Here is a 17,061-nt window from a genome sequence, read left to right as displayed (position 1 = left end):
TGTTTTCCTGTGCTGCTTGAGGCTGTTGAGGTATGTGAGTGCTTATGTGTGAGTGTGCTTAGGACTGGCATGGGAATAAGGGAAATTGGATGGGGAAGAGGCAGAAGGTGGAGTGGAAGGGATGGGTAGAATGCTGCCATGAGGGAGGAGGCCAGAGCCTGAAAAGATCTCTGCAGGGCACCCGGATGATATTCAGTAGTGCCATCTGACCCACAGAGATGTTCCTCTGGAGGTCAACAGCCTCCTCACTCAGGGCAGTGGGGGTAACAAGGGCAGAGGGTGAGGTGCCTGGAGTGAAAGGAACAGCTCCCCTCTTAAGAGAGTGGGCCTGGCCAACTGGGTGGGGAGCAATAGGGAGGGTGGAGATGGTAGTGTGGGTGTAGGAACTGGTCCTGTGTGTTCTGCCACCACTAGGGAGTTTCCACTGGAGCTTAACTCTGAAGATGAAGATATTGAATCTGTGTCCTCCGTGGCACCCCGCTCACCCTCTGGGCCACTGGGTCCCTCCATGTCTGTTGTGTCATAACTTGGGATACAGAGCCAGCTGCTTCCCCATAGATGTCGCCACTGTCTCCTCCGAATGCCTGGGATGATGCTGAAATGACAAACACAAATAGATTTATTGTATGTGCCAGAACACACTTGACCAACAAGTTTGATCACAGAACACTACTAAAATGTACAACTACAAGGTCCACTAAAGTGGCTTCAGCACTAGCAAGACAACACGCATGCATGTCTCATGATCTGTAAACATTTGCTCACAGTAAATTCAAAATCACAGACAGTTCCAACTGCACGAGTGGAGTTGTCTAATCACAATACCCATGCATCAAGTAGGAGAGTTCATAATCTTAAATAGTTTGGCTCTTGTAGCATACCTCAGGAACCTGATGTTATAAAATAGTATGGCAATGCCAATGTCATTCCTACAGATTCCACACAAGACCCTGCAATCAGTAAATGTTCACATATCTAATACCTCATCATGATAAAATGATGGTCAACTAATACAGCTATGTTGTAGCAATATGCACAGTAGTGTTGTGTAGCCATTTTATCTATATTTTTATGCACATTATATTAGCAAATTAGGCCTGCCGCTGTGCACTTTAACCTAGATATGTTTTATTTTAGCTTTGTTATACTATTTTAACAATAGCCACATTTGCGGTCTTGTTTTATTTTCTCTATCTAGCTGTTCTTCGCCTAGGTCAGCACTGCGTTCCTAAACAAGACATTTCTTTCCCCCTGTGCTCTTCTCAAGGCTACAGTAAGATAGGTTGTCAGCAAAAGTGGTACGCTTTGCCTCCAATGTTCACAGAAACATACACACTCTTACCTGGGGATCCTTTCTTGGAACATCAACTGTTTTATTATAAAAACACTACTTTGACCCATGTACGTTAGAGGGAGATTCCAGCCAGATGACCACTACTGTATGCTGATTGCTGATTACTTCACTGCAGCTGCTTATGTAGACTGCAGGCCTCTTGCTCAGGTATGAGGGATGATGTCTTCCCAGGAGAACCTGAAGGGCAGAATTAGAGCTTAACATGCTGTGCTCTAACATAGCTTAATTTGGAACTATCCTTAACAATGTTAACAGAAAGAAACGGATGAGATCTGAGTGCCCACGATTTCCCTGAGGAGTCATTCATGTCATGCGCCCAGTTGCCCAATCATCCCTGGTCTTGTGTGGAGATGAGGCACTGCCAGTTAGCTGGAACAATACCCGGATGAGGCCGACAGGTGTCACATGGTGCGGGATCAGACTCAGTCCCCCACACTACAAGTGATTCTGCCGCCCCAATCCAGTAGTCTCATTAGGATAATGAGAACCTACGTGCAGTCGCAGGAATAAGGTGACACAGAAAAACTTGTGTCTGAATGGTAACATCCTAAAAAGTCCATTGTCAGAATAGCCTCACGAAAGTTTTACTTATGTAGTTTTACTATGTACTACATGTCGCACAGAAAAGTAGACTGGAGATGATCTGGGCAAAATGTCTGGGAGATTTGCCTAAAAATACCCACAGCATAACAAATCAGCTAGACTTAGGGAAATCCAATGCCAGATTGGTGCTGGTGAAAGCACCATTCTAACATTGCTTAACCGAAAGCCAATGGTCCATTGAATATTATAGAGGCTCAGGGAATCTCCATTACCTGAAGAGGTGGTTTAATCTGTATCCTAAAGGGAAGGCACATTAATGTACATGTTTTGAATGCAAACGGAAATTCCATTGAATAACTGAGTAAACACACTCACATATGATTCTCACATTTATGCATGTCACTCCCTGATGCATGTCAACAGTCAGTTAATGAACCTTCACTAATAAACATGTGCAAATCACTTAGCTGAAAAATTCCACTTCAATGGCATGGAAATTCGCATTGTGAGAAATTACTGTAGGTCTACGTAACATGTCCTTCATTGCTTCAGCAATTGGACGTGACTAATTACATTGAGTAATGGCTTAGGGCATGTGTGACCCACCAACCAATATTTACACACTCCGGTCTGTGGTAACACATGATCTGTATATTCAACACATATAACTATTTTCCACTACAGTTTGGCCTACACACACATGTGATGGAATCAGACATCATCCTATGAAGACATGTTAATCATGTGTGAAACATTAGTGTAAATTACACTACAAAAGTGAAGGGTACACATGCCAGCATGTAGGGACAACTACTGATGGCACCAGTGATGTTTGCTATCTCATGTAACTGTACATTCCCCACTTACCAAGGGGAAGTATTGCTTAGTGACTCCATTCTAAGTGCACTGTATGCTATGTCACATGTAGGAGGGCAACCATCACATGAGGCACAGTAGTGACATAGCATCACTCTTGACACACTGAAGACAAGTGGCCTGTTGGGTACATGTATCTCCCACAACATCAAACAACATGAGCTGATTAATCACTGTACTCATCCATGTGTCTGATCAAGACAGTAAATTGGTAGTGGACTGGACCCAATCAATCAATCAAGCTTTAGGCGCTGCACTTCAGCAGCATAAAAGCACACCACAAATAAAACAATTAATAATAAATAGTACATAATAATATGTAAAACCATCTAAAAAGCGGAAACGTGTTCCTAACATTTTAAGCCATCAGCTAAAAAGAGAAAACACCAATGGCGGAAGTGACCTGGGCAAACTTCTTCTTAAAAACACCACCTGCCAAATAAAATTTGCAAGAGTGTGGCACTCCAAAGGTGACTGCAGCTGCTGTAACAAATGACAGTGCTGGCTTGCAGTGCTGACGATTCATAGCCTTGAGCAGGGGGCACATGAGCTTTTTTCTAGGAGTACAATACAAAGGAAGTGGTAAAGAGGAAGGAGCAGACTTGCGAAAAGATCTCATCAACAGCTTCTTCTCATGAAATGTCATGACTTTGACTATTCAATTAGCTCTTGTTGTATTTGATGTGAGTAGTATGTTTATTGAAAATGTTAGGAAGCTGAAGTTCTGGCAACATCTACCAAAGGGTGTTTGGTGAGGAAGGTTTTGAGACATTCTCGTTTTGTCAATGTTGCTTTGTTTAGGTTAGATTTTTGTCATGCACTGTGTTCTTTAGAAGTTTGCTATATGAACTGTGTCATATGCATGGTTCATAGCTAATCTCTTTGTTTTGGTGTTTTTTAGGTACCTTCACCATGGCATCTTTATTTGGACATTTCAGAGTTGTGACATTAGCAGGTATATGATGCTGTTGGAACATATGAAGTGGACACAGATTGTTCCTGGGAATGAATGTCACAGACTTTGGGAGTACCAAACCTGTGCCAACACAGCTTGCACAGTGATGGGATGGAAGTTAAGGAGACTCCAGTGGACGTGTTCCTTGCCGTTTGGTGGCCATAATACATTAGGTATGTCATGTGCTCAGACAATATGTACCTGTGAGCCAATTTCATGTAAGTTTCCCTTCACATTGGCTAAATACTCTTTTTCTATGAACTGTATGTAGTTGTTGAAGTGTTTCATCAATGTGGGCCAAAGTGCTTGTGGCACATCACTGACATTTGTTTGTGACATACCACCAGATGCAGAAGCGCTGGATTGTAATGACGCTGTGATCAGAAATGGCTGTATTGCGTTCTGTCTGAGTCTTGCTTTACATGATGTAGGATTCATTTTGTGAGGTAAGTGATATGGCTCTAGCTGATGACATCAACCAATTTCATGTTTGCTTATCCTACAGGACAATGTCTGATATAAATCCTCCTTCCATGTTCTGGAGGTCTGTACCTAAAAATGTGACCACTTACACAGTATAATTCAGTCATTTATGAGTTGCTATGTTTCTGACATCTTGCCAGCCTATGATTAGAACAATGTAATAAGAATGTTCTAAGAAAAAACTCTTGTAGTTATGTGTTGGTGTGACACGGCAGTGATCCTGAGATAAACATTGTATACATGCAACATATCAATGCTTACACAAGTAGCTTGTTTTGTCAATGTATAGTTCACATGGTATTTCATTTCTACATTGCTAAATGTGAAACCTACTACAGCAGAAAATGAGTTTGTCCCTTGTGAATTTATTAAGGTGATAACGGTAAATACATATTTAGTGCAAAAACAAAAATAAAAGAAAAGTGAAGTAGTCAGTCATGGTGAATGAAACCATAGATGTGGATGCCGAATTATCTGAAATCCAAAGTCCAGATTACCCTCCCATCAGAAAAGAAAAAGTGTCCAAAATTAATCCACAGAGTGAATGTGTGACACACAATGGAGGAAATTAAGGTTGAGGTTTCTTGCTGGCAGTGGTGGGTGAAATCTACATCCAAATGTCTTATGTCACAGTAAGTAGAGACCTAGGAAAATCTTAATAAGTAGTGTTTCCTATTGTGATATAGTTCCATGGTATTAAACTTGTTGACAAGACATTTGTAGAGGTTGAAAAAATGTATTAGAATTGAGCAGCTCGATAGAGGCCAGATGTATGAAAACTTTATCCCCGTCGCAAAAGGCCCATTGGGCCATTTGATACTGGGAAAAGGCTTTTCTTCATGTAACAGTCCTATTCTGCGAGTCGGTAACCTGTTACTGACTCGCAAAATAGGTTTGCGAGTTGCTGTTAGGAAGGGGCGTGCCAAGGGTGTCCCTTCCTCATAGTGAGTCGCAAAGGGATGTAAGATTGTTTTGCAACCATGACTGCGGTCGCAAAACAATTGCAATTACCACCAACTTTAAGTTTATGGTAACCCATTAGCCAAGGGGAAGGGGTCTGCATGGGGCCCCTTCCGCTTTGTAAATGGAAGGGAAATGTTTTTTCAGAGCAGGTAGTGGTCCCACGGTCCACTGCCTACTCTGAAAAAATGAAAAGAAAACTTTTCATTTTTTTGTTTGAAATACATCCCGTTTTCCTTCAAGGAAAATGGGCTGCATTTAAAAAAAGAAAAACTGCTTTACTTAAAAAGCAGTCACAGACATGGTGGTCTGCTGTCCCAAGCAGGCCACCATTTCTGTGAGTGCGGCCATTCCCAAAGGGGTCACAAATTGTGAACTGCCTCATGAATATTAATGAGGTAAGTCATTTGCAACCCCAGTTGGAATCGCTAAATGTGTCTGAGACACATTAGTACATTTCATTTTGAGAGTTTCTAATTGCGATTCACATTGAATCGAAATTAGAGACTCACAAAATGGAATGGTCGTACATCTGGCCCTAGATGTGCTAAATTACATTTTAGTTTAAGGAATAAACATGAAAACAAACGAATAAATTAATCCAACACAGTGGAGAAGCAACATGTGTATTTGACCATTCCAAGGCCTGGTTGTGTATGATACAGGCGAACACACAACTTGGTTGTATTTGTAGCATTAGTCATCATGTGAGAAGTGCAGAGTCAATGGGCTACCTGCCACTTCCAATAAACTGAAACAGCTTAATGCCTTACAAATAATTGATGTACACACTTGGTAAGGTGTCATTCATGCCATCAATAATTTCAGTTTACCTGAACAAAGCAGCATCAAGCTAAGTAGGCACACATGTCTCTAAGTACAGCATGATATGTAGATTGCTGAGTCCCTGAGAAGTAAACATCAGTTGTGACATGGCAAAAAAGTGAAAATGTGGAAGAGCACAATGCTTTCTTTTTTTGAGTTACAGAAACAGGTCTTCATTGTATTTGTAGTAATGTCACTTTCTAACTCCCAACACTAGACAAATGGTAAACACCATGATAAGTGAACATCAGCTGTGAAATGGCAAACAAGTGAAAATAGGCAAGGCACAATAGCCTCTTGTTGTGAGTTACAGCAACAGGGTTTCATGGTAGTTGTAGTCATGTCACTCTCTACTTCCCAACATCTGACAAGTGGTTAGTATTAATACAAGTTGACAAACTACAGCTAGGTTGGACCATACATTTACATATTGACACATGCAATGGGTCCTGGGATACTTTACTAGTAACACACTTACAGACCCCATTCCAACATACGGCATGTAATGGAGATTGATACATATGATGTTATATACAACAATACACATTAACAATCTAACGTCTCTGATGCTTTGGGTATTACATGTTAGGAAAGTAGATAGACAACACAATGGCAGAACCTGAGATAAGAGCATATAGGACATTGAAATTTTGTGGCAGTTATTGTGGCGTAACTTACCAGACTCTGCTTCCCCAACTATTTCTGTCAAGCCCTCAGGATGCAAGATGGCCAAGACCTTCTCCTCCCAGGGAAAGAGTTGTAATGGGGTGCTGAGAGGACCACCCCCAGTCTTTTTGTCCTCCATGTGTTTCTTGGAGGCCAGGGAGCGCACCTTCACCCTCAGCTCATTCAACCTCTTCCTAATATCCTTTTTTGTGTGCAAGGTGGTGCCTACACCATTCACTCTGTTGATTATCCTTTGCCACATTTCCCTTTTCCTACTGAGAGGAGTATTTTAGACTTGGGATCCAAACAACTGTGGCTCTACTCTTATGATTTCATCCACTATGACTGTCAACTCAGCATCAGAAAAACATGGATTTTTAGAACGTGGAATGATTGTAAATTAAAGTAGGTGACAATGACTAAAAAAGAAATGTGATATTAGGGAAAAAAGAAGTGTGTGGAAAGTGTTAAATGGGAATGGAAAAAGGGCTCCTTATGTTGCAAAAAATAATACAATGATATGTGATCTCTGTCTTGCTGTGCTGCAATGGAGAGGTAAACGATAATGGCATGGGCTGCGGTGTGTTTTACAGATGATTTGCAGGTGTGTCCACTCGGCCAATTTATGTCAGCTGTGGTGTTTTTTAATCTATCCAATGGGCACTGTTCTGGTGCTTTGCTGACAGCGAGCCGCAACAGCCTACTGCTGTCAGGGAAGCACCGCAAGAGGATCACCGGTACATCTGAGTTTTTGTAATCGTCTTGGCAGTTAGCCGTGCCCATGAGGTGACCGAGTACACACCGCCAGCATTGCAGCCTGCCTCGTAGCTGGTGAGAAACACTCCTCAAAACAGTCTGTGGTACAAGCTGCATACATCATAATACGGCGGATGGGAGACTACTGCTGCAGCAGTCTTCTTGGGGCTGCCACCACAGTGGTACAGCGGGGGGAGCGTCAACTTTTTGGTGTTCACAAACTCTGGACCTGATTCACAAACTGCACTTTGCAATATGTTGTGTAGAATTTCAAAATGTAGTACAAATAAAAATTCACAAACTATGAGCAAGGTTTATGACTTCACAATTACCTATACTTGTATGATGAGTTCTCAACCACTACTGTACATCTCTGCACGTGGAAGTATTCTTTTTAGTAGTAAATGTGGGTGGGATGGAAGGATTGCGTGGGAAAAAGGGCAGACTTAATTCATAAGGAGAAGGGATTAGAAATGAGTATGAGTGGTTTAGGGAAGGATGTCATTCACCTACACAAGAATAAACCAATTGCTATACTCTGGAGGTAGAGACATGTATCCTACCCTTTTGCAGTAAATTTACACTTAGAGTTTGTGAATACCAAAAAATAATAAACTTACTCAAAAGTGTGAGTTATCTTTATGAATTAAACCCCTCCAAGTGTAAGTGTAAAGCAATTATTAGATTGCTCTTGTGTGGGTGTGATGCCCTTCCCTAACCCCCTCCCTGACTCTTGCTAAACTGTTCTTTCTACACCCTTATCCCATTCCCATTTGTACTAAGTCTGCCCCTTTTTTCACACATTCCCTCCAGTCTCTACCAACTGCACTGCAACAGCGACCCATAGAATATTATGGCAGTAGGGACTAAAAACTCATAGCAAATAATGTTAAAGTATGTAAGTTTATTTAAAATAGTTAAAAATATAAATAAATGGGAGCAGGGCCTGGCAAGAAGGCCAACAGGATGCGCTCAGAGTGAGATCCGCTATCCCTGCTGATCCTTCAAGTGATTCTGTGGTGCTCAGGGGATTTGGAGCCCCCCCGTTGGCGAGGTTCAGTGCCTTGGGAGTAGCGGCTCCTTCTGGTGGCATTTCGGGGCTCCCCGTTCCCTGATTCTGCCCTTGTGGTGGGCCCGTACTGGGCCGTGAGGATTTCGGCTGGGCGGGGTGTGGGAGGACCCGCACCATGCCCCTCCATTGGCAGACTTTCTGCCCCATTTCTGGGGACGACGGCTGTTCCACGGGCCCCCCCCCCCCCCGGATGTTGAAATTGGTCCTGCATTTGTTTTTGTCCTCTTGGGCGGACGCCGTTTTGCCGCTTTAATGGGGCGGCGGCCTGGCTTGCGCGGGCCTCATGTGGAACTGGGGAGGATCCTGCAGCTCGGGGTCTTGATACTGTTGGGGCCCCGATCGGCGCTGGATCGGCGCAGCTTGGAGGCACTGAGGGGGTGCTTGCCTGGCAGTTTCAGAGCGTGGCCTGTACGCTCTCTGGTGGATTGAACTGCGGCCCTGGTGAGGAGGGCTGGGGTGCCCTGCTGGTGAGCTGACCTGGAAGGGTGCATTTTCTGCCCTGTTTGTTGAACCCTTTGGCGTGTGAGGTGACCGCCCTGCTGTGTGGGGCCTCTGCTGGGCCCTCGGAATCTCTGGACCTGGGACGCCCTGTGGGCCGTAGCTGTATTATCATTCGCTCTGAGCCCTTGGGGACCTGATGCCTGTGCTGCCCTGTTTTGGGATTGTGGCCCTGGACTGTATGCTATTGCCATCCTCGGAATAAGGTACAGTGGAGCTGCATTTACTGTTATTAAGTGGTCGGTGAGATGGGGAGGCACTGGCAGTCCGCTATCACGCCTGCCCAGGTGCCGCTGGCGCCAGACTCATATGGGGGGCCCTAAGGGGGTTCGGGAAACGCCCGCCTCGGCAGAGGAGCCTTCTCACGCTGACCTACTGGCTGCAATACAGGGCTCCCGTGTGGTACTCGAGGGGAAGATCGAGCTGTGGCTGTGGAGGTGAACCTTCTTCGGACGGACCTTCATAAGGTCAAGGTGGCGGAGGGGTCTATTGTGGACTTACAGACGGAGGTAAGCACTCTACGCAAGCAGATGGCACAGGTCACTTCCACGGTCGGGATGTTGGAGGCTAGGCTGGAGGACTCGGAGGGCAGATCCCGTAGGAACAACGTGCACCTCCTGGGGTTTCCGGAGCAGTCAGAGGGATCCTCGGCGGAGGGCTTTGTGGAACGATGGATCACAGATGTGCTGAAACCTGAGGGTCTGTCTAGGGTGTGTGTGGTGGAGCGAGTGCACAGGGCTGTGGTCGCCCCTCCTAGGCCTGGGGCGCCTCCGAGGGCCATCATCGCGCGCCTCTTGAATTATAAAGATAGGGACAGTATCCTGCTGGCTGCCAGAGAGACTGACAGGGCTGTATTCGAAAATAGCTAGATCTCTATCTACCCGGACTACACAAACAAAGTCCAGACCTCCAGGAAAGGATTTTTGGAGGTGAAGGCTAAACTGCGTGCCATGAACATCAGATATATGTTACTATACCCGGCGCGTCTGAAGTGCTTTCTGGGGGCAAGTCACACTTCTTTGAACATCCTGAGGAGGTCTGGAGATGGTTGGAGATATAGGACAAGGCTGGCACAGAACGCTCTGTGAGGCCTGCCAAGGGGGCTGCTTGTGCCTCTGGTGTGAGCGATATGGACTGGAGGAAGTGTGGGGAGAGCCAGACTCAGATCTCTGCTCAGGGAGTTGCCGCTTCCAATGGCAGAGTTGAAATTCAACAGGACGGTACCATGGCTGTTGTGGTTCCTGAGATAACTGATGAGAGCACTGAGCCATCGGATACACGAATGGCATTGGTTTCTGTTGATACTTGATACTGTTTGCTCCTGGTTGGTGCTGTCTAATTGGGAGCCCTGGGTGGTTTGGGTTTGTGTCTGAGGGGCGCGCTCTGGGCGGTCTGGGGTTCCGGGCACTGTGAGGTGCATGGGTATCACGGGTCATTGCATCGAACTGATGAATAAGATGAGGGGGGAATGTTCTTTTCCTTGCTTATAACTGATAAGATTCCTGGGCACATTGACTTCTGTTTACGGGATGGGGGATGGTCACTTCCACTGTTGTGGTAGGGAGTGGGTTGTTGGGGATTAGGCTGTTGTCTTGGCAGCATGCATATATATGGATCTACAGTATGTTTTGAGGTTTCTGTTTTACTGTTAATCCGGGGTGGGTTCTGGGGGTTGGGGTTTGTTAGTTAGTGCATTTTTGCATGTTGTTGTGGGTCGTATCAGCAGAGCATGGATGAGTGTGAGACCTGGTGTGTGGACTTACACTGTTTTCTCTACTCTGCAGGGAGGAGGAGGTGGAGGAGAAGTACAAGGGATGGGTTTTTTGCACCATTTACATGGGGAGACAGCTTAACACACTGACATGTAATGTCAGGGGGTTGAAAACATATACTATGCATTACAGGGTGCACTTTTTTTTAAGGCGGCATAAGATTCATATAGCCTGTCTCCAGGAGACGCATTTGACGGAGGAGGAGTTGCAGAAATTGGCTAAGAAGTGGCGGGGGCAGGTGTTTTCCTTTTCCTACTCCTCCTATTGCCAGGGGTGTGATAGTCTGGATTGCGCCGGCTGTCCCATTTGTGCATACCTACAGTGAAGCGGATGTGGATGGAAGATATATACTTTTGCAGGGCAAGCTGGACGGGTTGCCTCTTACTTTTCTCAATACCTATGCGCGTAATGTAGATGACCGAGCTTTCTTTGGTAATATTCCTGAGGTCATGGGGGAGGGAGTTGGTGACCCCCTAATATGGGCAGGAGATTATAATTGTATTTTGGATGGTGAAAGGGATCGCTATCCATCTAAATTGGGTACCAAACCTTTGATGGTGTGGTCTCTCACAGAGGTCATGCACAATTTGGGGCTCTGGGATGGATGGAGGGAACTGCATCCGGCGAGCAAGGAGTACACTTGTCACTCTAAGACGCACAATACATATAGTCGTCTGGACCGTTTCCTCTTAGGTGGTTTACCTCGTTCACAGGTGGGGGCGTCAGGCATCTGGGGAGGTTTTTATCTGATCATGCATCAGTGTTGCTGCAACTGTAGTGGAGATCTGATACGGAGGTGAGGCGCAGTTGGCGCATGCCTACAAAGTTTCTGATGGATGCGTGCTGTCGTGAGAAAATAGCTGTGGCCCTTGAAGATTATATGGATCACAATTGGGGGGTGACAGACTCCCAGGGAGTGGAATGGGAGGCCTGCAGGCTGTATTGAGAGGGGTCTATATAGGCACGGTCTGTGGTGTGTGCAAACAGATGGAGCATGAGCTTTCCATTTCTGAGGAGGAGCTGGAGGCAATGCAACATTGTGTAGAATTAACTGGGGAGGTAGACCCAGAGCAGCTCAGATTGTATAAGAAGGTTAGTAGCTGCTGGGAGACATTAGATAAGGTTACACTCAGATCATATAGGCAGAGCCTTCATAGGGAGGGTGGTAAGTCTGGTAAATTACTAGCGTGGATCCTCAAGCGGGAGGTTGAATCGCCTCCCATTTTGCGCATCAGGGACGCTGATGGTGTGCAGGTCACTAATCGGAGGGATATCTTTTGAGTTTTAGTGGAGCACTTGCAGAGCGTGTCCTGCGCTGGCGTACCGGTATTGGACTCTGATTTAGAAGGGTTTCTGCGCCTGATGTGTTTGCCACGGCTAGAATCGGAACATATGGAGAGTCTAGATGCTGGGGTAACAGTGGAGGAAATGACGGCGGCAGTGGAGGTGCTCTCGAAGGCTAAGGGGGTCATTCTGACCTCGGCGGTAAAAGTCGCATACCGCCGGCCAGAAGACCGCCATAACACCGCCGCGGCAAACCGCCACGGTCATTCTGACCCGCAACTGGCAAACCGCCAAAAACCCGACATCCACAAAAGTCCGCCACACCAAAGGTCAGCGGGAAACTGGCGATGACCAAACCTCCACTGTCACGCCAACAGAAATACGCCCATACCATTCCGACCCACAAATCCCTGCAGCGGTCTTTCAACCGCGGTATTCCATTGGCGGTACACACCGCCGCGGTCATAATACACACACCTTTACAAAACACTACCACATTGGACAATTTGAAATACACACACCTGAGACACATACACACACCACTCCCACACACCCAATTAAATATAAAACACACACCCACATCACCCACAAACCCCTACGACCACAATTGCGAGTGAAGGACAGAGAGAGAGAGCACAGCATAGAGTACACCATCACACAGAGGCAAATCACAACATCACCCACACAATTTCCACGCACAAAACACTATACACCACCACACCCACCACACTTTACAACACATACACCACCCCTCACCTCATCCACACCACCCCATGGCACCCCAAAGACACCCCAGGTTCTCTGACGCAGAACTCAGGGTCATGGTGGAGGAAATAGTCCGTGTAGAGCCCCAGCTCTTCGGGGCACAGGTGCAGCACACTACCATTGCCAGGAAGATGGAGCTATGGCAAAGAATAGTGGACAGGGTCAACGCTGTGGGACAGCATCCACGCAATCGGGACGACATCAGGAAGCGGAGGAACGACCTACGGGGGAAGGTGCGTTCCATGGTATCAAGGCACAACATTGCGGTGCAAAAGACTGGCGGCGGACCCCCACCTACTCCCCCAGAATTCACAGCATGGGAGGAGGAAGTCTTGCACATCCTGCATCCTGAGGGCCTCGCAGGAGTAGGCGGAGGAATGGACTCTGGTAAGTCAAATCTTCACTACTTCATTCCCCCCACCCCACCTGCATGCCAAATCATACCCCCACCCTCACCCCCACCCCCATCACACCAACTCCTTGCAAATGGCTCACCATCACATCCCACCCATCCCAAAACCTAGCCCTGCGTGCGTCCCCAAAGCATGGACACCCATCCCCAAAGCATGCCCACTGCACACACCCATCACCCCCACAAGCCACCGTCACAAAAGCCCCCACAAGGGAATGCCAGTACTGGGGGACACGGCCACCCGCCCATTACACGAAATGCCACACACAGAAGCAATAACCAAACTCTTATACCCCTGCAGGACCCGAACGCCACCACACCGCCACGGAGGGTCCAGAGATGTCCATCCCACCACCAGAAGAGGCCCCCAGTGATGACAGCAGCTCTGTCTCCCTGGACCCTGATGACCAGCCCGGCCCATAGGGGACCTCGGGACAGTCGGTTCCCCACAGACAGCCACAGGCTACACCAGACCTAACCCCCTCTGAGAACACCAGCACAGCTCCCACCCAGCGGGCCCATGCCTCTGACTCCAGGACACGTCAATCAGCGGTGTGTCCACCACTACAGGGCACCCAGGTTGACCCACCACCCCAACAACAACAGGGACCTGGGGGCAGTGGTAGTGGGCACACCGTCCAGGGGACAGAGGCCCAGGGAAACAGGGGAACTGGGAGGGCTGCTGTGCGACGGGGGGGGACAGGCCCAGGACACCGACTCTCCAAGAGGCCCTCTCCTCCATCATGGGAGCATACCACCACTCCCAGGAGACGATGGCAACGGTACTGGCCAGGTTCCAGGAGATCCAGGTCATGCAGGAGCAACAGTACATGGGGTTCAGAGAGGAACTGAGGAACATTAGTTCCGCAAAGGGGACCATCGTCGTGGCCCTAACCCAGATAGTCACCACATTGCGGGACCATGTGGCACCACAAAGGGCCCCTGTCACTAGCCTGGACCAGGAACAGCCTACCACCTCCGCCGGCGCTAGTGGACAGGAGGCCCCCACACAACGACGGGCCACCAGAACCCCACCTCCTGCAGAAGAAGAACCACCCCGCAAGCGGAACCTGAGATCTCACAAGAAGACAGAGTAGGATTGCAAGACCCCGCCAGCAAACGATGACCCCTGATGTCATCCCACTGTCCCACATTGTCACCCTGTCCAACCTTGAACTGCCCCTGCTCCATCCTTCCACAGGCATATGGACAATGCACCTGTGCGACTGAGAACTGGACTCTGCCATGGACATTACTCCACCATCACCCATCCCCGTTTTACAATCATGTTCCTTAAATTTAGCACTTAAATAAATCACTTCTTGCACCAAAAAAATCTGGAGTCTGCTTGTATTTTGAACAAATGTATTAGACATAACAGTGCCAAAATGTTCAGTTACATTGTGATGACAACATACCACTGTCACACAGCTGTAGTCCATGGGCAAACAAAGCAGAGGTCACGCAGTGGGGCCCACAGCTCTGAAAACGGAAGGGAAAGTCACAACTCAGTTAACAGGAACTGGGGGGGAACTCAGACAGTAGAGAGGCAGGAGACTTTAAGTAAATGTAAAATGGCGTGGTTGATTCGTACCTGTGTGTTACTGAAAATACTGTTGTATCACTGTGTCCCTGTTGTCTGTGTCGTCCCCGTCGTCTTCCTCCTCTTCACTCTCCACAGGCTCCATAGCTGCTACAACACCACCATCTGGACCATCCTCCTGCAGGAAAGGCACCTGGCGTCGCAAAGCCAGGTTGTGAAGCATACAGCAGGCCACGATGATATGGCACACCTTCTTTGGTGAGTACATTAGGGATCCACCTGTCATATGCAGACACCTAAACCTGGCCTTCAGGAGGCCGAAGGTTCTTTCTATAACCCTCCTAGTTCGCCCATGGGCCTCATTGTAGCGTTCCTCTGCCCTTGTCCTGGGATTCCTCACTGGGGTAAGTAGCCACGACAGGTTGGGGTAACCAGTCTCACCTATTAGCCACACACGGTGTCTCTGTAGCTGTTCCATCACATAAGGGATGCTGCTATTTCACATGATGTAGGCGTCATGCACAGACCCAGGGAACTTGGCATTTACATGGGAGATGTACTGGTCAGCCAAACAGACCACCTGGACATTCATCGAATGATAACTTTTTCTGTTCCTGTACACCTGCTCACTTCCACTGGGAGGAACCAAAGCCACATGGGTCCCATCAATGGCACCAATGATGTTGGGGATATGTCCAAGGGCATAGAAATCACCCTTCACTGTAGCCAAATCGCCCACCTCAGGGAAAACAATGTATTTCCGCATGTATTTCATCAGGGCAGACAACACTCTGGACAAAACCTTAGAAAACATAGGCTGAGACATCCCTGATGATATGGCCACTGTTGTTTGGAATGATCCACTTGCCAAAAAATGGAGTACTGACAGAACCTGCACCAGAGGGGGAATCCCTGTGGGTTGGCGAATGGGGGACATCAGGTCTGGCTCCAGCTGGGCACACAGTTTATGTATAGTGGCTCAGTCAAGTCTGTATGTCAGTATGACATGTCGTTCTTCCATTGTCGACAGGTCCACCAGCGGTCTGTACACGGGAGGATTCCTCCATCTCCTCACAAGTCCCAGCGGACGGTGCCTAGGAAGGACATCATAGAGCACAGAGTCAAGCAACCCACAGGTACGTAACCCCAGCTTGCACAAAACACGATTCGCTATGCATTGAATGGCTTGTATGAGTGGCAATGCAAGGCCTAGGCCTGTGTGACGCAGTAGAAATTAAGCCATGTGGGCCCTTGAAATGGCGGCTGCCTGACCTGTGAAGTGTGACAATGGGATGTGAGGTCAATGCGCTGGCGTGGCACACCGTGGCGGTAGGCGGTCGAAGACCGCGGCGCAAAGCAGCATTGGTTAACATTGAACCCTATGGGTCTCAGGAGCCAATGACGATGTGCGCCGGCGGTCGCGGTACGCACTGCCGCGGTACGCACCACCGCGGGCGTGACCGCCATTTTCTAACTGCTTAATCACTCGAGACCTGACCATCCACAGGAGAGGACCTATACTGCAAGTGCTGTTGTGACCTCGGTCTTGGAGATACAATGGCTGCTGCGACTGGGGAAAGGGCCCCTGCCCTAACATCTGAGGAATTGGAGAAACTTGTGGATGGGGTCCTCCCCCAGTATGCGCTACTCTACGGTCCTCCAGACCAACAGGTAAGTACACAGGGAGCACGTAGTATGGGCTATGCCTGTGTTGAGTGGGGTGGGTGTAAGATGGTGGGGAGGGGTGCGAATGGGGAGTGCAACGCACGACAGATGAGAGCATGTGCCACATGGCAAGGTTGGGGAGGGGGGGCCACTCACATCGACCATGCAGGAAAGTGATGATATTTCTTGTTCCATCCTGTCCATGTCACATAGGTCAGCGCCCATCAGAAGATCGACATTTGGCGTGCCACCGCCAAGGACGTCCGGGCCCTGGGGGTCCACAACAGACGGGGCACCCACTGCTGCAAGAGGTGGGAGGACATCCGCCGCGGGAGCAGAAAGACCGCCGAGGCTCTGCTGGGGATGGCCTCCCAACCTAGGAGGGTTGCCACACGGCAATTGACCCCCCTGATGTCCCGGATCCTGGCGGTGGCCTACCCCGATTTGGATGGGCGCGTGAGGACATCACAACAGACACAAGGGGGTGAGTATCAGCACATTCTGCTATATTAGCGCACAGTGGAGGTGTCTGGGTGGGGGAGGAGGGCTGTGGCTATCTCTAGGCCAGGGCGGTTTCTGTAGGCTAGGCCCCTCCGTTAGGCATGGCCCTGTGCCCCCGCCACCCACCTCTG

Source organism: Pleurodeles waltl, chromosome 8, assembly GCF_031143425.1.
Source record: "Pleurodeles waltl isolate 20211129_DDA chromosome 8, aPleWal1.hap1.20221129, whole genome shotgun sequence".
Classification (NCBI taxonomy): domain Eukaryota; kingdom Metazoa; phylum Chordata; class Amphibia; order Caudata; family Salamandridae; genus Pleurodeles; species Pleurodeles waltl.
The sequence above is the reverse complement of the archived record's forward strand: the minus strand, read 5'-3'. Positions refer to the sequence as shown.